Below are 20354 nucleotides of genomic sequence, written 5' to 3'. Positions count from 1 at the left end.
GATAACATAATGAGAGTGCAACAGGATGCCACACCAAGCCAGCTACCCTGTCAGCCTAGACAGGTTTTATTTTAGCTGTGTCCCAAACTGAATAAGACATGGAGAAGAATTTTATTTGACCTGCACTGTATTTTTACATTCGTAAATTCATCTTTAGCATTTAAAAATTATAAGGTCTTGAAAAGATACATGCACCCCTATGTTCATTGCAGCACTATTCACAATAGCCAAGACATGGAAACAACCTAAATGTCCATTGACAGAGGAATGGATAAAGAAGATGTGGTACATGTATACAATAGAATATTACTTACCCATAAAAAAGAACCAAATAATGCCATTTGCAGCAACATGGATAGACCTTGAGATTGTCATACTGAGTGAAGTAAGACAGAGAAAGACAAATAACATATGATATCACTTTTATGTGGAATCTAATTTTTTAAAAATGATACAACTGAACTTATTTACAAAACACAGACTTACAGATATCGAAAACAAACTTACGGTTAGAGCTTGGGATTAACATACACATTCTAGTATATATAAAATAAATAACCAACAAGGACCTTCTGTATAGCATAGGGAACTCTACTCAGTATTCTGTGATAACCTATACGAGAAAAGAATCTGAAAAATAATGAGTATATATATATGTACACTGAATCACTTTGCTGTATACCTAAAACTAGCACAACATTGTAAATCAACAATAATCCAATAAAAAAATTTTTTTTAATATTTAGGAAGGCAAAAAAACTTCATCTGCTGAGTCCATACTCATGCTTTAGCTCTACTTTCAATTTATCAATAAAGTATTGTAATGTCAAAAAAAATTATAAGTTCTCTCATAATAATTCGATCTCTGGCTTCTAAAAAAAAAATTGGAAGATCAGACCACGCTTGGCTCCTGTCTCTGAATGGCAACAATAGACTGGAGCTATGTGCCGGCTGCCCCTGTAGACAGAACGTCAGCCTTCATTTATTATTATCTAAACATTCTGGGTTCCCTCAATTTTGGTATTTTCCTAGGCCCTGTAGGCATTCCAGTTTGCAGTTGTGTAACGTGAGAGGAGAAAGTCCTGCCCTTGTTTTGATCACTGTTATTGAACTAATTGTCTACTTTGCTAAATGCCTGGTGCTATCAATGTAACTAATTGCCTGTCATCTTGGTTCCAAATAAACTGATCAGCATATGGGACCAGGAACAGGAATTCCATGAGTCTTTAGTCTTCCCTTCTATTCCACAATCTTTTCCATTGTTTTACTTCTTACGATTCTATAAAAGGTAAATTGAAAGTTTTCCTTCTCTCTCACTTTTTTTCTCCTCCCCTTTTTATTTTCATCCCAAATACCCCCCATCTAGATTCAAGGATTGTTGACATTTTACCATATTTGCTTTCACCTCTCTCCCTCCCTCTTTCCATCTCTCTCTCTCTCTCTTTTTCTTTTCTCTCTCAATTTTGTTGCCGATGTTGAGCCACTTGAAAGTAAAAACTACAGACATCAGGACGCAGGCTGCTTCACCTCTTAATCCTTAAACAGGCATCTCCTAAGAATAATGATGGATTTCGTCCAGCATAAACATAATACATGAAATTATCACCCTTTATCAAAATAATTTTAATTTCATGATATCTTCTAATATTCAGTCCATATTCAAATTTTCGCTAATGCACTCAGAATCTTTCAAAGCGTTAAAAAATGTTTAAACGTGTTTCCTACCTCTCCCTCTACGATATTGTCATTTTGAGTTTATAATCTACTGGCCAGAGAAGTGAGCATATATTACAAAGTTCTCCAAAACAACCCCAGGCCCTTCCCTCCCTGTGTTCCAGTTACAATTGCTGAGCAGCAAATTACTGCAAAACTTAGCAGCTTGAGACAAAACTGTTATGCTGATGGGTTCTGTGCGCCACGAATTTGGAGAGGGTGCTACACGGATTGCTTTTCTCTGCTCCATGATGTCTGGGGCCTCGCATGGGAAGACTTTTAGGCCAGGAGCTGGAGTTGTCTGAAGGCTTGTTCACTGTCAAGTCTGGTGTCTGGTCGGAAACACTTGAAGACTTGGAGGGCTGCCTGCATGCTTACACAGGTCTTCCTCACAACATGGCGGCCAGTTGATTTCTTACATGGTGACTCAGGGCTCCAAATGTGAGTATTTCAACTGAGTTGCCTTTTGTGAAACCCAATGTCACTTCCGCTGTACTATCAGAAGTTCAGCTGAATCCAAAGGGAAAGAAATAGACTCCACCTTGTGTCAAGTGGTGAGGACCTTGTGTAGACAATCACGTGGGAGGGAAACATCCTTAAGGCCATCTCTGGAAAAAACAATCTGCCATATCTTGTACATTGCACCTAATTATGCCTTGGAGATTTGCTCATCAAATTGTCACATCACATATTTCTCATTCTCTTTTTACCTCTTCAGGAAAGACTATTTTTCTTATTCCTCTGAAGAAATAAAGTCATCTTCCCACAAGCTCCTCCTTTCTGCTGTTTCACCCCTCCCCCCTCTCATACACACAGAAAAAGCTCCTCCAAGTTCTGGATAGGTGAGCCTTCACTGATTTATTCACCTCCATCTGCTTCCATGTAACTAGTGATGAAAGAGTCTTAGATGTGAATTCAGGTGTGAAAGTATCCCAGTGTGGCTGTATTCCCCTTCCCCAGCAACTGTTAGTTCCCTAACACTGATACAGCGACATTCATTTATATAAATATTCAGTAGACAGTCTCCCCCAATGGATTCATGGTCTCGACATCCTCTGCCCTCCCCCCCTCCCACCCTTTCTTGCAAGGTGCTGCCCTTGGTAATTGGTAACCACAAAACTTTCCAATATCATTAGAGTGAATTTGGTGTTAGTTGTCAGACAGTTTTCCTGTAGGCAGGTTTCTTAATAGATTTCAAGACTTGGGAAGTAAACACATTAACAAACTACATCCACTATTTGGGCAAGTGCATGTCCCACTGGTGATTAACAAAGAATTGCCATGCATTCCTTTTCTAAAGAGTTAGTGTTCTGGAATAGACAGCAGAGGCATAATTAAAGGTAGTAGCGTTACAGTCACTAGTAACGTCAAAAGAAGGCTGCTCTTTGTGTTATCCATAACTGAGTACGTAGTTAACGTCTGCGCACAATTTGTCTGACAGTATTTCAGCTCATCGATTTCCTGGAGTCCCCTGGTCCCGCCAGTAACTTGTATGTGCTGTAGTATTTTCCAAAAAAACATTCCACTGTGATCATGTACTTGGGGGGGGGGGGGAAATTTTGTGGAGTAATTGGTTTTGCTTTGCCCAAACAAGTGACATTTCAAAGTGACCCTACTGAAAATCGCCAAGAAAACTATAAAAAGATAGTTTCATTATTATGATTTTGAAATTGCTCTACGATTGGTAATCAGGCAACCTTCAGAAAGGTGGGGCCTGGGTGGGAGAAGTGAAATAATTATTTCAGGAGTTCTCTCAAAATAATGAGAGATTTGGCAAAATGCGGTGAGAAAAATATCTGTTTTCTCTATCCTGAATGTGACAAAAGAATAGGAATCGTTGGAGGGATGGTGGTGCTAGTGAAATAAAAATGGGGTTAACCAGAACCGAAACAAGACTCATCAAAGATGAGAGTAAATTTTATTTGTTTGAACTTAAATATATATTTATTTACTTATTCAGTCTTCAGTGTTTTGGAGGGAAGGGAGATCTCCAGCCAGAGTTGAAATATTCCAGTAACTAGAAGCTGGATGGTCATTAAACTCTGGTATGTGTTTCTGTCTTGAGTTCCATGTCTGTTATTTTTATTAGAATATTGACAGGTAAGGTCTCCCACATGATTTCCAGTTGGGTTTGGATTTCCACCTTCCTCCCCCCAAAGGAAATGCATGTAAATTGAGCTTTTATCTCTGAATTGCCTTTCTCTTCAGAGTGTGGTTTCTTTAAAACTACAAAGGAAAGAGAAATAGAAGAATGAGACATGAGGCGAGATATTTTTTTGGTCTTCCCACCCCCATCCTCCAGCCAAGACCCTTTGGAACCTCTTCCCACCATCCCCAAACTCGTAAGTGCAATTCCTAGGAAATCTTTAATGACTGAAATTCTTCATTCTGCCTTCTGGGAACTCCATTTTAAAATGTCATAAGTGTCCTTTTCTTAATAATAGAAGATCTGATTCTGACACCAATTACAATGTGTGGGTTTTTCCCCATCACCGAGCAATTCTCAAGACACCAGCTGGGTATCCTACAATTCAACTCAGTTCTGACACTATCCACTAGGAGACAGCATCAGACCCACAGGTTGAGGGCTCAGTTCTACAAAACTACCTCCCCTCCCCCCCACTTCAGATGCCAATCGCAAGTCCAGGTTGTCACCTGTGTTTCTCACCAACAGGTTATCCATTCGAGGTTTCCTCGACCTCCTTCTTGGGTTTGATTAATTTGTTAGGGCAGCTCACAGAATTCAGAGAACGATTTTACTTGCTAGATTAAAAGGCTGTAACTCAGGAATAGCCAGATTGAAGAGATGTACAGGGCAAGGCATAGGGAAAGGGTATGGAGTTAACAAGCTTTGGATGCCTCTCTCCCCAAATCAACAGGTGTTCAAGAACCTGGAAGCTCTCTGAACCCCTTTGGGGGTTCTCTTTGGGGTTTTATGGAGGCTTTATTATGTAAGCATGATTGATTAAATCATTGGCCATTGGTACTGATGCAGCCTCCAGACTCTCTTCCCTTCCCAGCGGTCAGGGGGGGTGAGACTGAAAGATCCATCCCTCTAATCACAGGGATCTCCACAGGCAACTAGTTCCACCGCCCTGCTCCCCTCACCTTAGGTACTTTCCAAAAGGCACCTCATTAATATAACAAAAGACACCATTAACGCTCCCATCACAGGAAATTCCAACAGTTTTAGGAGATCTGTGCCAGGAATGGGGAAGGAGACCAAATATGTATGTCTTTTTATAAATCACAGTGTCACAGAGGGTCTTACAGAATGTGCCAGGCAAATTAGCCACTCTGGCTCATGATTGCTTTTGAATTTAGAGCCAATTGTTTACCTTCCTTTGAAGATCTTGGACTCGGACCATCTCACACAAAGCTTGAGGGTCTGGCGGGAGGAGATTTCTGGGTCAGTCTGCTCTGGGCAAGCAGAATCTCTGGGTGAGCCCCCTTCCTTTCTAGAGTGATTTAGCTTTGTCTACATTTGCTGCTACTGACCCCTTCTGCAGTAGCTTCTTGCGGCTTTTGAATCTCCTCTCAAAACCGTCTTTATTATTTCAGGGATGGTGAGTGATGTGAAGATGCTTTCCTTCCCAAACACCCAGTGCCTTCATGTAACAGACACAGTGCAGTGGTTCATCACACTCTGGCTATTATGGGCTTGAAAGCGAGGTGCTGTTTGGATTCAAATTACTGAGAGGAGTGTCTCACCCACTTCACACACAGCCAGAAAAACACGTTTCTGCAAATTCCAGGATATTCACAGAGGGGGGAGAAAAGTGATGCTCGTGTTTTGTTATCTTCTCCCGCGACACATTTCTTCCTCCCCTTGTTTTGACTCTCTTCATTTCATTTCTTAAATTGGCTGAGCTGGAAGGAATTTACAGGGACTGGATTTGGCAGCCGAGAACCGTTTTGCATCACAAAAGCAGAACCGCTCCAACGAGCAAAATGACCACAGAGAGGAAAAAAAATCTGCCTTTAAGAAGGAGAATTGCTAGGATGGTCGGGGCTGTTGGCTGGGATGGAACAGGGCTGTTTGTGGTCAGCAGGACTCCAGGGCCCCTTCCACACCTTGGGGAGCTGCCCACACCGCAATCCGCCGCATAACCCAGCAGCTGTTTTCTGCAGCAGCTGGGACTCTGTCTAATTCTCCATCTCATGTGCAGACCTGACCTCAATTTCAGCTCACCTGGGAAGATGATTGGGCTCCCTCACCCTCAGCTGATGGCTCGACCCCATCTTTGTGGCCATAATAGAACACACTAGACCCAGAGACCAAGGAACAGAGGAAGGCTGGCCTGTTGGGCACAGGGGGCCAGATAGGCAGCCCCCTGGCATAATTGGGCAGGGACTAAACCAGTTCAGCTTTGCGGGTCTGAAACCAGGGAGGACCCTGTGGGGCTCCTGGGCACAAAAGCCTTTCTGTGTCCCCATTTCTTGATAACAGAAAATAGGCTTTATTCAGCCTCCATGACCTTCCCTGAGTCCCAAAGGGCAGGTTTAAACAGTTGCTAATCAGGGAAGGGAGGGGGTGCAGAGACAAGGGAGGGGCAGTCAGGAGACAATAGTGCAGCCTTGGGGCGGGTCCTGGTGCCCCCTCAAGGGATACACATAGCAATATCCTTGAGCCATTTTGCAGATACTGAGACCCCCTCCAGGTGGGAGAAGTTAACTACCTGCTGCCCACAAGCATCTAGACCCCAGACCATTTGGAACCAGAAGGTTGATGATGCCGACTCCCACTTACCTCACTACCAACCAATCAGAAGAATGTCCACGAGCTGACCACGCCCTCTTTGAACCATTGCTATAAAACTCCTCACTACCCCTTCCAGGTCAGAATGCATTGTTTTGAGGGCATTAGCAAGCTGTGGCTCCCTTTGCCTGGCAAAGCAATAAAGCTATTCTTTTCTACTTCACCCAGAGCTCTGTCTCTGAGATTTAACTCAGTGTCACTGTTCAGAGGCTGGATTCAGCATCAGGTTTTCTCCAAACCTCATGAAATAAATGTAAATCCAGCGACAAAGAGGTGCATTTTGCTAATTGAGGGATTCACTCAAGAGGGGAAAAAAGGCCATGTGAGCGTCACAGCCCAGTAGGACCATGACACCAGCCAAATTGACTTCTTTGTGTTTCTGAGGGATGGGAACAGTGGGTAATTATTTTCTGAACCAAGCCCTAATAGAGCTGTCAGTAGACTTGTGGAAAGGACTACAGCAGCAAGAATCTTTGTTCTATGGGCTCCAAGGTGGGAACCTTATAATAGAGTTCAAGATTCATCAAAACAGCAAAAGAGGAGTGATTTAAAAATCAGTGATCCACATTTTATCATAACATTAGTCATGTAAGAAGAAAGGAAAAAGAGGAAGAGAAGTAAGAAAGTTCATAATCTCTAGCCATGTAGAGTTATTAAGATATGAAATCAGCAGTTCAAGAGAGATCTCTTCCCACTCTTAAACAGGAAAACGGTACTGATTCAATTTCTATGCAAACATTATACCCAGTTTAAAGGAACCTGTTAGAATCTAATCAATGGTTATGTAACAGTCTGAATGGGAAAAGAATTTGGAAAAGGATAGATACATGTATATGTATAACTGAATCACTTTGCTGTACACCTGAAATGAACACAACATTGTTAATCAACTATACTCCAATATAAAATAAAACGTTAAAAAAAATAGACTCTAATAAATGTAAAAAAAAAGAAAAAGAATTAAAAGTAAAAATCAGTGGTCCATGTGGGGCTACTAGTTGTTAGTCTGGGTATTTGTTCAGGAACCATTTAAGAAATGTTTTTTGAGGGACTTCCCTGGTAGTGCAGTCGTTGGGAATCCGCCTGCCAATGCAGAGGACACGGATTCAATCCCTGGTCCGGGAAGATCCCACATGCTGAGGAGCAACAAGGCCCTTGCCCCACAACTACTGAGCCTGTGCTCTGGAGCCCATGAACCACAACTACTGAGCCCATGTGCCACAACTACTGAAGCACACGTGCCTAGAGCCCATGCTCCACAACAAGAGAAGCCACCGCAATGAGAAGTCCACACACCACAACGAAGAGTAGCACCCACTCGCTGCAACTAGAGAAAGCCCTGTGAAGCAACAAAGACCCAACACAACCAAAAATAAATAAATAAAAAATAAATTTATTTTTAAAAAAATGTTTTTTGAGTTCCAGGTACTATTCTGGCTCTTGGGGGTTCAGCAGTGGGCAAACTGCCTTTTCATTTAGGTTATCCCAACCACAAGGGCATGGACCCTGTTTCCAGAAGGAAACTGGACAGACAGATACAAATAGATGTGCATTCTGCCTCTGGATCTCTCCATCTCTCTGTAGGAACAACTCTATCTCCAACACCATCTCTATCTCCATCTTTGACTCATGTGATGCTTTGAACAGTGGAAGAGATTAGGTATTGCATCTGGAACAACAAACTGGATTCTTAACAACTGCCACCAGAAAACTCTTGCCCAGGCAAAAAGGCAATCTTGTTTTTATGATGTTCCTTTTTCCTCCTTGCCTTTTCTTACAGCTACACAAAGCTGTGAAAGTCATTGATTCATATTAAACCCCTGTCCTTCCAACTAGTAAAGCTATTGAACATGTTCATCTCTCACCTATGGTTGACCTGCAATGGGGCACTCGCATAGTGATGACTGGTCACACTGACATGTTTCCTGGGTTGTGTGGACAGCCTACTTTAGTCTACCAGCATCCATTCCAGTTCTTTGAGCAGTAGCTCTCTGTTATGGGCTGAATGTTTGTGATCCCCCCAAAATTCATATGTTGGAATCCCAACGTCTAATGTGATGGTGTTGGGAGGTGGGACCTCTGGAGGTGATTAGGTCATGAGGGTGAAGCCCTCACGAATGGGATTAGTGCTCTTATGAAGGAGACCCCAAGGAGCCCCCTCACCGCTTCCACCGCTTCCGTGAGGACACAGCAAGGAGATGGCATCTATGAACCAGGAAGTGGGCCTCACCAGACACATGACCTGCCGGTGACTTGCTCTTGGACTCCCAGCCTACAGAACTGTGAGAAATAGATGTGTTGTTTAAGCCATTACGATATTCTATGATATTTTTGTTATAGTAGCCCTAATGGACTAAGACACACTCCAATTTCTTTTTTGAAGAATGAGCTCTTCCGTATTGCATGTGGTCTTGTGTGAGGGTCTCTCTCACCATCAATGAGCATGTAATCCATTCTAGTGTCATCAAGCTCTCTTTCAGCAATCTGAGTCTTTGCAGAGTGATACAGGAGTGGGACATAGTTGAACTGACTCATTTCAGTGATGATACCCTAAAAAGATAGGCCAGATGTTCATTTGTTTGTTTTTGTTTTTGTTTTTGCCAGATTGGGGAAATTTTGAGCCATTATTTCCTGGAATACTTTTTCAGCCTCACCTCTCTTCTCTTCTCTAGAACTCCAGTGACACAAATTGGGGATATTTTGTGCCATTATTTGCTGGAATACTTTTTCAGCCTCACCTCTCTTCTCTTCTCTAGAACTCCAATGACACAAATATTAAATCTCTTATTATAGTCCCACTATCTCTATTTTTAGTTTATTAGTCTCTCTGTTTCAATTAGGTGATTTCTATTGTTCTATTTTACAGTCAATTGATTCCTTCCTCTGTCCCATCCATTCTGCTGTTGAGCCTATTGACTGAGCTTTTTCATTTCACTTATTTTCCAGTTCTAAAGTTTCTATTTGGTTCTACTCTACATCTTCTACTTCTTTGCTAAGACTTTATACCTATGTGCTGAAGTTTTCTACTTTTCATTTGTTTCAAGTCTGTTTGTGATTGTTGAAGCATTTTTATCATGGCTGCTCTAAAATCCTGTGTCACCTAGACATTGGCCTCTATTGAGTGTTTTTTCTCATTCAAGTTGATGTATTCCTAATTCTTTATATGATGAAGGATTTTTTATTGAAATCTGGTCACATTAGGTATTACGTCCTGACTTTGAATCTTGTTTTTTGTTTTTAAATAAATTTATTTATTTTTTATTTATTTTTGGCTGCGTTGGGTCATTGTTGCTGCACGTGGGCTTTCTCTAGTTGCAGCGAGTGGGGGCTACTCTTCATTGCAGTGTGCGGGCTTCTCATTGCGGTGGCTTCTCTTGTTGCAGAACATGGGCTCTAGGCATGCGGGCTCCAGTAGTTGTGGCACACAGGCTCAGCAGTTGTGGCTCGCAGGCTCAGTAGTTGTGGCGCATGGACTCTAGATTGCAGGCTCAGTAGTCGTGGCACACAGGCTTAGCTGCTCCGTGGCATGTGGGATCTTCCTGGACCAGGGATCAAACCCATGTCCCCTGCATTAGCAGGTGGATTCCCAACCACTGTGTCACCAGGGAAGCCCCTGGATCTTGTTTAAATCTTCTGTTTTAGTAGGCTTCCTCTGACAAAATTCCAGTGGGGTGGGGGCAAGTAGCATTGCCTCATGTCTGTCCAGATTCCTCATTCAACGTCCTTTGACACCTGGGGGGAAAGGCTCCTCATTACTGCTGGGTGGGGGTGGGAATTCAGACCTCCACTGATACTATTTTTTCTAGGAGGGGGAGGTCTACCTCATTACTGCTGCTCATCCATTGACAGTGTGGGGAGGCTGGCCTTGCTGCCCCTGGAAGCTATGGATGTCCAGGCCCGCACTTGGCCTTCTCTGACACTAGTCCAAAGAGACATTGGGACACCTCATTTCAGCCAGATGAGGCTGGAAATCTAGGCTCTCCACTCAACCTTTGCTGGTGGTGGAGGGAGTGAGGCCACAGTTTTTTTCTGTGGTATGTGGCTGGAGCAGTGTAGTAATTGTCTGAAGGTTTTCAATCTTGGGAGGCTGCCCCTTTCCTGTTCCTTTGCCTAAACAGAGAAGACTTACTGGAGGTCGTTTTGTCTACACCCACTGGCATTTCCTGTTGCTAGCTTTTTTAGTACTAAGCAACCTGGTATTTATGAGACATAAAGAAAACCCAGGAAAATGACCATTCTGTTGATCCTTGGTCTTGAGGTCTATGTGAAATCTACCTTCTTCTCTTGACCATTCAGAGTCTCCTTGTGTTTGTTACATATGCAATGTCCATGCAATTTAGCTGTACTTAGAAAGAGGAATAGGAAAAAGTACACCTAATCCATCTTTCCAGAAGCAGAAGTCTAGATTTCTAATGGTCAGAAAATACTAGGTGATATGAACAATAGTCTCTCACGCTCTACCGTGTCCTCATCCTCCTGGACTCAAAGCTGCTTATGTCATTATTATATTACCTATGCTTCCCTCCTGTCTTATGACTCATTTTGGGTACGTTAGAAAAAAAAAAAAGCAGGTGCATGGTGTATACTTGCCTTGTGGACTTTAAACCATTAGACTCCTTTCCCAAACCTTCAGTCTAAATCTCTCATCCCAAGTTACCTGCCTGTAAGAGGCAACTCTAATTCCTGCTTTCATTTTTGTCAGTCTGCTGGCGATGGTCCTTGGAATTGGAATGCCACAGGTGCAGAATGCAAACACTCTGCCCTCTCCCAGGTTGCAGACGAGCTGTCAGTCAAGCCACCAGCCCCCGTAGAAGTTTGAAAGGCTGCAAACTTCAGAAACAGCTGCCGTGGTGTTTCTGGTGCCTGTCAATATGGTGGAAGGCCTCCAGCTACAGAATTTGTTGGAAGTCTTTTTATTTAACAAGGTTTATTTTAAAAGCCAAATGTGTTTCTTTGTTGTGTGCTTCTGTTTGCTTCTTTAAGACAATTCTGAAGCTAGCAGCATCCAGGCAGGAAGGAGATGTAAACCATGTCCTCGAAGCTGGACTAAACCCTGTAGGGTAGAGTAAGCTCAACTTTTCATTCTTTCCTAGGTTTAGAAAATGCATGAAATTAATGTATGAACATTGCATTATTCAGGGTCCTAGAAGGAAACAGAAGGCACATGAAATAGACATTGAGAGAGGCTATTGGGATATAGTGGATGGAAAACAGCTATGCTACTAGATCTCTATGATGCATAGGACAGGCCCCACAATAGTGCCAAGTTTGAGAACACCTGTGTCTATCTGCAAAATCTATACCCCCAGATTTCTGTATGGTCTTCTGCACCCACTTAAAATTTTGGCTTGAATGTCATTGTCTCAGCAAGACCTTCCCTGACCATCTTATCTAAAATTGCAGCCCTCCACCCTCATCCCAACACTCCCTGACCCCCTTTCCAACATATTTTTCTACATAGCATATATCACCTTTTAACATACTGTGACATCTTTTCATTAATTCCCTGTCCCACTCATTAGGAGACAAGCTTCATGGGATGTCAGTTTTGTCCATTTCATGCACTGCCTTTTCCCTAGTGTGTGGAGAAGTGCCCAGGTATAGAGTAGGCACTCAATAAATATTTTCTTGGATGGAGGAAACAAAATTTTAAATACTTTGGCACCTCTATATCCACTTCTTATTTCTAGAATAAAATCTGAGCTTCCCTTTTTTCTGTCCAGAAAGACTCATCAAGTGTTACCCTCAAAGCAAATAAAGAAACAGCGCATTTCACCCATGAATTCTGCCTGCATCCAGGGAGCAAATAGGAACAAAGGGTGCTTTGTTTAGAGAACATTTTCTTTTTGGGTTTTCATTGTACTTCTTCAGAAAATAGAATAAGATGGTGAATGCTGAGTGCTTGTTTGTAGAAACTACTGACTTTACCTTCCCTGTGTTCTCAGGACCCTGACTAGCTCTGCAAAATCTTAAAGAGCCCAGAAAAGAATGACCTTTAATATTCTCAGTGGTGGTACTCAGTTATTTTATAAACAAGAAGGGTTCATGTTTTTCGTCATTCTTTCAACGTTTGAGGATTTCAACTTCTTGAGAATACTCAACTTCTGTGTTTCTGTTTAGTCAGCACTGGCCACTCATTTTTAGAGTGTATAATTATATGTCAGCGATGCTGTTTTATTTCACCACAATAGTGCCCTCTTTTCTTCCAATTTCTAGAAAAATGCACACAAGGTACATTCCAAAGATGCTGGAATTCCATTTATATCTAGCTCATCCATTATTGGCATAATCTATATTTCAGAAAGTAATTTATTGTTCCTCTGAAGGAAGTTCCATATTGGAAGTCAGTTATCTCACAATAAATAAAATAAAAGTCCAAAGCCAATTTAACCTTTCCATTACCTGCCGTCCAGCCAAGGCAATTAAGAAGCTTCTCTCAGATTAAAGTTGAACTTGGGACAATTGAATGGATTTTATTCCATGCATCCCTTACTGTGACATTACCTTAAGGTTCAATTTCCTATTGTGGGGATAGGGATCGCAGCCCATTTTCCTGTAAGTCAGTGCAGTGCGGGCTCATTTCCAAGAGAAGCTGTGAACTTGAGCATCTCATTCAGACAAGGAAGTAACAGGAGGAGCTCGGCTTCCCCCATATTTGGTAAAAATCACAGTGGGAATAAAAACTGATTAACGCTGGGCCTTCTTATCGATGGTGTTGCCAACTCTGCTGGCCACCGTGGCCGTGACTGGAGGGTCCCCACGGGCACTTGTGCTTGGTCAGAACTGAACCTGGACCCACCTGAACACAGGAGGCCAGGAAGGGCAAAGCTGCTGTGTGCTTGAAAGACAGACCAGCAGTACCGACACCGGGGCAAGATTGTAAAATGGGTTTCTTTCACGGTGTTTAAAAAATGTAGTGACCATTACTTTAGACACTTTGAATTTGAATGCAGCCAAGCACTATGAAGTCATCTTTTTACTAAGGTCGCTGAAGCTCCTATGTTGTTTCTTGGGTTGATTCTGCCTGCAGGACCCATCCTCTTGGCATCAAATTATCCCCCGAGGACAGCTCATGTCATCCTCTTGGACACCACTGGAGACCATCATCTCCATTATGCCCTCGCTCAGATGAAATGGCCAATGGGCTGCTCTCTGTACCTGATGAAGGGGACTGAAGGATGTCCTTCAGTGGGGAGCCCAGCTCTGAGCTGTTTTACCCTTGTTGGCTGAGTCATATTGGGTCACTCGAGTGCTTGCCCTCTTGTGACATCGGACATGTGTACGTGCCTTCCGACCTCCGAAGAAGCTACCTTGTATGGGACTGGCCTTGTAATCATTAATATCGTGTCCTAGCCACCCAGCTCAACTGTTCCCAGTATTGCTTAGAGAAGATCTATAAATCTTTTTACCTGCTCCAAAATCCCTGCCAAGGGCATGCGTAACCCATGGTAGTGAATTCCATGCTTATTTTCGAGTTGCCCCCAGAATCAAAGGATGAAAGACATTTTACCTTTTAAAATGGGTTAGAAAGTTGGTGAAACGAGGTGGGTGATTCTCTGCTCTTGTAACATGACTGATTTCTGGGTGGAGACCCAGAGACCAGGTTTGCAGTTCCATCTATTGAGTGTACGCCAAGATGCCAAGCTACCCTTTCAGCCATTTAATTTATTAGAGGATTTACAAAGGAGAACTGTTTTCACTCTGTGATATGATCATGTCACATAGACTCAAAGGTGCATGGCTCCTGCTTTGGGGTAGTGATGTCCGAATTTTCCTTTCAGGGTTCAGTGAGAAAGGAAGCTCTTGGGAAGCCATCTTCCCAAAGGGAAGCCCTTTTGAGAAACCACCAGTGGTCACGAAGGGAAAAGGATCTCAAAAGAAAATAGCAGGGGTTTCCCTGGTGGCACAGTGGTTAAGAATCTGCCTGCCAATGCAGGGGACACGGGTTCGAGCCCTGGTCCGGGAAGATCCCACATGCCGCGGAGCAACTGAGCCCATGTGCCACAACTACTGAGCCCGTGAGCCACAACTACTGAGCCCGTGCGCCACAACTACTGAAGCCTGTGCACTCTAGAGCCCGTGCTCCGCAACAAGCGAAGCCACTGCAATGAGAAGCCAGTGCACCGCAACAAAGAGTAGCCCCTCGCTCACCACAACTAGAGAAAGCCTGCGTGCAGCAACAAAGACCCAACACAGCCAAAAATAAATAAATAAATAAATAAAATTAAAAAAGAAAAAGAAAATAGCATCCCTGTGTTGGGTGAGTGACATCCTGGGGGGATGTGCCCCTGCAGAGCTGGGCTGGTCAGCCTGGGACTTTTTCGAGCTGAATCACTGCATCAGTAACTCAGACTGGGATGGGTGGTGGGGCTGGCTCCCGCCTGGGGTAACTTCTACTCTGGCGCGGTTTCTGTCATCCTGCCCCAGCCTTCTTCATTCCCTGCTCTCTGTGCCCTGCCAGCTCCTTCTCCCCTCTGGGCTTTCCGTGGCCGTTCACGATATCATCTTATGTCCTCACCTCCTCTTCCTCTGTCCCCAGCCCGACGCTGCGGGGCTCCTGGGGCCACGCCAAGCTGCTGGACCTCCCTGTCTCCATGAGAACCGCAGAAAACAGCTTAGATGCTTCCATGAGCGGCCTCACCCTAAGGTCCCCGAGTACCACTCTAGGGCAGGGTCACTCAGCTGTTACAGGAAATTAGGAGGGGCAGGTCTGTTTGCACGGAGCTGGTGTGCCTCTCAGAGAGCTGAGATGCAAATGCAAACCAGTGAGGGAAACCATATTTGACTGGGCTTTCTTGGGGAGAAAAAGATAAAAGCTCTTTCCTCCGAAGTGGCTGGGAACTCCTTTGGTTAGCGCTTGGCGCTGGACTGTTTTACACTAAATAAAATAAGGGCTGAGGCTTTCTTCCTGGCATTTGTTAAGAGTGATGTTTTCTTCCTTTACGTTGTACCAGAGTCTCAGATATCCAGAAATAACCCATGTTTTTGAGCTACTTTCTTGCAACTTTTATCTCTATTACTGTGTTTTCCCTTCTCAGCTTCTTTTTCCTCCCCCAGTGTAATTTTTTTGCCTTTCTCCTTGGGGCAGATTCTTCAGGGGGCCCCCTGCTCACACCTCCTGACGTTCACACCTCATGTGACCTCCTCCCCAAGTGTCGGGGTGCAGCAAGGACTGCACCTGCTTCTAACCGACAGCAGACAGCCGAGCGATGGGGCGCACGGGTTTATAGAACGCAGTATGGTAACACTCGTCCTGCTAGGATCCTCTTGTGGGCTTGACGAAACAAGTGGCTCTGCTGGGGGCACACAAGGTAAGGAACCCAGGGCAGCCAGGAGGAACCTCCGCTGACAGCCAGGGTGAGCTTGGAAACAGACCCTTCCCTGCTGGGCACTCGGATGAGACCTAATGCGCACGCGCGCGCGCGCGCGCACACACACACACACACACACACACACACACACACGCACGACACCTGATTACATTCTCAGGGGACTTAGCACAGCCACACCTACACTCCTCACTCACAGCAACTGTGAGATAATAACAGCGTGTTCTTCTTCGGTGCGAAATTCCTAATAACTTGTTACAAAGCTATTGATATACCCACTTTACCTCTTGTAAAAGAGGAAAATCAGTAGCCCTGAAACGCTTTTTTATATATTATGCGTGACATTTCTCTGCTACTGTGGACCTGCCACGTCCCTTGGCACTTCCCTTTCCCCATCAAATCGTTGTTTGCCCATCTTGAAGTGTTGAAATAATTATCAGATAACCGATACAGTCTCCCCCCGTCGGGGATTAATAGGTAGCCTCTTTCCTGCTGACTCTGCATTCCTCATGAATAATTTGTTTCAGTTGAAACCAGTGGATAATTTGTAGGCCACCTTCACTTTAAAGAGTGTTTCAAGCAGCTGCTGTCATCTGTGAAATAAGTTTGGTTTTCATAAATGAACTGTATTATAAATCAATGAACCCGACTCTTTAAGTATACTGGGATAATTTATGGATCGGATGTGAGGTAGCAAATTCTTCTCTCCAGCTTATGATTAAATCCGATTCTACCTGTGAATAGGAAGCCCATCCCTCAGACATTGTGCATGCTCTATCTGATGGCATTTGGTGTCTGCCCCTTTTCCACCACGGAGGGCAGCACTAACTGTCACCACATTGGTATTTTTTTCTGCACGTATATTGTTCATTGGTCAACTTTTAGCTAGTGGGAGTCAGGGGTGTGCAGAGATTGAATTCCTCAGTCTGTTCCCCTGAGTGTAGAAGTTATATCAAGTGTGACGAAAATTCTTTCCTGCAGAGAAGACCCTAGCGTTTGTCACTGCAGATCAGAGCAGAAGCTTGTTGAACTAGACATTTCCCATTTGTCCTTCTAGATTCTTCTGCACTGCTCTACGCCTCAGGGGACGATATTTCATGAATGGCATCAAAAGTGTAGTTGTCTTAGGGTTGGAATTGGCTAATGAGACACGCTGGCAGAAGACAGAGCAGAGGGAAAGAGGGAGGGGTAAGTGATCCCCTGGCTCTTTCCCGGCAGGGTGACTGCCAGTGGGCTACACCCCTCCACTGATCCCCTCAACTCCTGTAGGGAAGATCCCCTGTCCCTGCAGGACCTGAGGTGGCCTCGGGCTTTTTTCTTGCTGGTGTCCTATTTTGTTTGGTTCCTGTAATCTTGCCTCCACCTTTGTCAATGGTGCCTTTACCAACCTCTCCCCAGCCTCCCCTCTGGAGCACCAGCTAGGCACTGCTGGCTCTCCCCCCGCAGAAAGTCAGCTCTGCATTCAATATCTCAGGACGTGATGGAGAAGAGTGCAGAAATGGCTTGGGAAAGCTCTTGGGTTTGCCCCCAAATTAATACCCCAGGGTGGAGACACGACTTGGGGACAATACTATCCACTTCAGAAGCAGGAAGGACCATGGAGGGGTTTTTCCACAGACCAAGGGCTAAACGGACCTCCTGGCATTGATGTGAAGGGGTCAAGACCCCAGAGAAAGAAGGCACAAGATATGCTTAGGAAGATGGTGCTGGGCAGACCTGGGCAGACTCCTGGAAAGACAGTTTTGTGCCAGGGGTGAGCCTGGAGGGAAATGTTCACCACCTCAGCCGTCATCTCAGAGGCCACCTCTGTGGGCACAAGAAAAATGGCAACCTACCTGGGCCTTGTGTCCCCCTGTGTAACTCCCCTCAAGGAACCCTGATGCCATGTTGGACATAGGAGGAGGGTCCCCAGGATGAGGCTAGCTAGGTTATATTAAGTGCTTATCATGTGTCAGACATCCAGTGCCTTACACAGGTAAGTAGCTTACTCTTCCTGAATCTATGAGGACTTTACAGATGGGGAAACTGAGGCCCAGAAAGGTCAAGGAACTTTCCCAAGGTCATCTGGCTAGTATGACCAAGCCAGGGTTCAAACCCAGGCAGTCTGGCTCCCAGCTCTTACTGTACTTTACTGTCACTCATAGAGAAGGAAATTAAAGATAAACCCAACTGGATAAACCCATGAAACATACAGAAACCTGTTTCTTTTGCACTGAGCTGACCATGTCATTCAGGTTGTGGACTCCTGGCTCCACAGAGAGAAAAGCTAAGGTGTAAGATTTGCTAATTTTTTTGGGGGGGTGGGTATATGTTTCTATTTATTTAGGGCTTTCATTACACTTTTTTTTCCAGTTTTTTTTTATTGAAGTATAGTTGATTTACAATGTTGTGTTAATTCCTGCTGTACAGTAAAGCTACTCAGTTATACGACATTTGCTAATATTTTAGAAAGCTGAAAAATCCAAAGCTGGAAGGGATGCTAAAAAGTCACTGCATTCAGTCCCCTGTCTTTAGATAAAGTTGATGGTCCTCCCTGCCCTGGAAGACGGCCAGGCAACAGGCTCTAGACCCTCCCTCAGGACCTCATCCCAGAATTCAGTTCCTTTAAATCTTTCTAAATGGGCATCTCCTCACCAGCTGAGCTTGAGTGCCCTTCCCTTCCTGTGTGCCCTAAACTCCCCCTGCAGTCTCTCTCCATCACGACAACCCGTATGTTTGCTCCTAGCACTCAGCGCAGGTGCCATGACCATCTTGTTCTCTCCTCCTTTCCTGACATCCAGAGCCGTGCTGGCAGATGGCAGGAAAGAAATCAAAATTCGTTGAATGAATGAGTCATCCTTGTGATTGAGAATCACCAAATGACTCACAGACACACAGGCTCCCAAAGTTGGAACGGACTTTAAACTTCTTCCAGTTCAATTTTCTACCCAACACATGCATCCAGAGTGCCATCTATTACGGAATCAAGTCTGTGAATGTTTTTCTGACTTAAAGACCCTTTAAAAAATACTGTTCTTTTGTGGGCAAAGAAGCAGCTGCTGTTCCATTATGCGTGTAAAATGAAGCTCCTTAATGACACCTTGTTTGGAATCTACGTGTATATCACTTACAAGGACTGTCAATTTTACTAATAACTGTAAAGGTGAGTGAATGGCTAAAATCCTGCATCTATTAAGCCACTTGATTTTAAAAGTCAGCTTTTGTTAGTAAAATGCTATGCTTTCCTCAAATCATCTTCACGTTTTGTAAGTGCCCATCAGCTGCCTATAATGTACAAACCCAATTTTCATGGGTCACATTTCAGGTTTTAAAAATGCCACTTGAGGGACTTCCCTGGTGGCGCAGTGGTTAAGAATCTGCCTGCCAATGCAGGAGACATGGGTTCGAGCCCTGGTCCGGGAAGATCCCACATGCCATGGAGCAACTAAGCCCATGCGCCACAACTACTGAGCCCGTGCTCTAGAGCCCATGAGCCACAACTACTGAGCCCACATGCCACAGCTACTGAGCCTGCGCCCCTAGAGCCCCTGCTCCGCAGCAAGAGAAGCCACCGCAATGAGAAGCCCGCGCACCACAATGAAGAGTAGCCCCTGCTCACCACAACTAGAGAAAGCCCGCACGCAGCAACGAAGACCCAAAGCAGCTAAAATAAATAAATAAAAATAATTTAAGTAAAAAAATGCCACTTGAGAAAATGATAATAAAAAGTTAAAAGGACTGTTATTATCATGTGTTGGTGAGTATGTTGGAAACAGGTATCTTTTTATACCTCTGATAGGAGCATAAATTGGTATTTTAAAAGCATGCACCAATTCCACATCTTAGAAATTTCCGCTAGGGAAATTCTCCCTTCCACACACAAAGATATTTATTTCAGCATAGGTTAACAGGGGAAAACTGGAAACAACCTAAAATGCCCATTAGTAAGAAAAATGTAGTTTAAAAGAATGTGGCAAACCTACACATAAAGATGAATAAATATTTCCTTGATATATTGTTGAATAAAAAAGTTCTGTAAAGTTATCTAAGTTTATTTACTTTTCATGATAAACCTACACTGATACACACAACAAACACACACCTCTCAAGTCTTCAGCTCCAAAAGATGCATAGAAATTCATAGAAAAAAGTCCAAGAAGATACAAAACAAACAGGAATGAATGATTCTTTCTGGGGAAGAAGGAAAGGCATCTGGGTTTGAGGGAGAAGTAGATGAGAACTTCAGTGTTATCCTTGAATTTCAGCATCTTACAAGGAGAATATATACATATATTCCTGGTGCAATTAAAATTTAAGAATACTGCTGCTACACATCAGAAAACCAAATGTAAGTGTGTGTGTATGGTGGGAAGGTGGGAAGAAAATGGCAATGCCACTTGAAGGTGTCATATTCCCATTCTGACTTGCTATGTGAGATTAAGACTTCTTTTTCCTAACACAAGAGATGGCCAAGGCTTTCTGGAAATTGTTCAATCAACACACGCTGCTAACGGTTGTCATTGTAGATTGTACACTTTGTGCTCTGGGGTTGAATTCGCCCAGCATTCCTTGTG

The 20354-nt window shown here is 43.9% G+C and overlaps 1 long non-coding RNA gene and 1 pseudogene across 2 annotated transcripts in view; one reads left to right on the top strand and one right to left on the bottom strand.

Annotated features, from left to right (window-relative positions):
• The window catches only part of LOC309610394 (cytochrome c oxidase subunit 6A1, mitochondrial pseudogene), a 571916-nt pseudogene that overhangs the window by 5856 nt on the left and 545706 nt on the right, over nucleotides 1-20354 (top strand). The gene's annotated exons all lie outside the window — the stretch shown is intronic.
• Nucleotides 1385-14496, bottom strand: LOC309610990. The gene is made up of 2 exons (XR_014234274.1): nucleotides 9211-14496; nucleotides 1385-9126 (listed from the first exon to the last, which is right to left on the bottom strand). It is a non-coding gene; the product is annotated as an uncharacterized lncRNA (long non-coding RNA).

Source organism: Balaenoptera borealis, assembly GCF_965194805.1.
Source record: "Balaenoptera borealis genome assembly, chromosome: 14".
NCBI classification, from domain to species: domain Eukaryota; kingdom Metazoa; phylum Chordata; class Mammalia; order Artiodactyla; family Balaenopteridae; genus Balaenoptera; species Balaenoptera borealis.
This window is presented reverse-complemented; position numbering and strand designations above follow the sequence as displayed.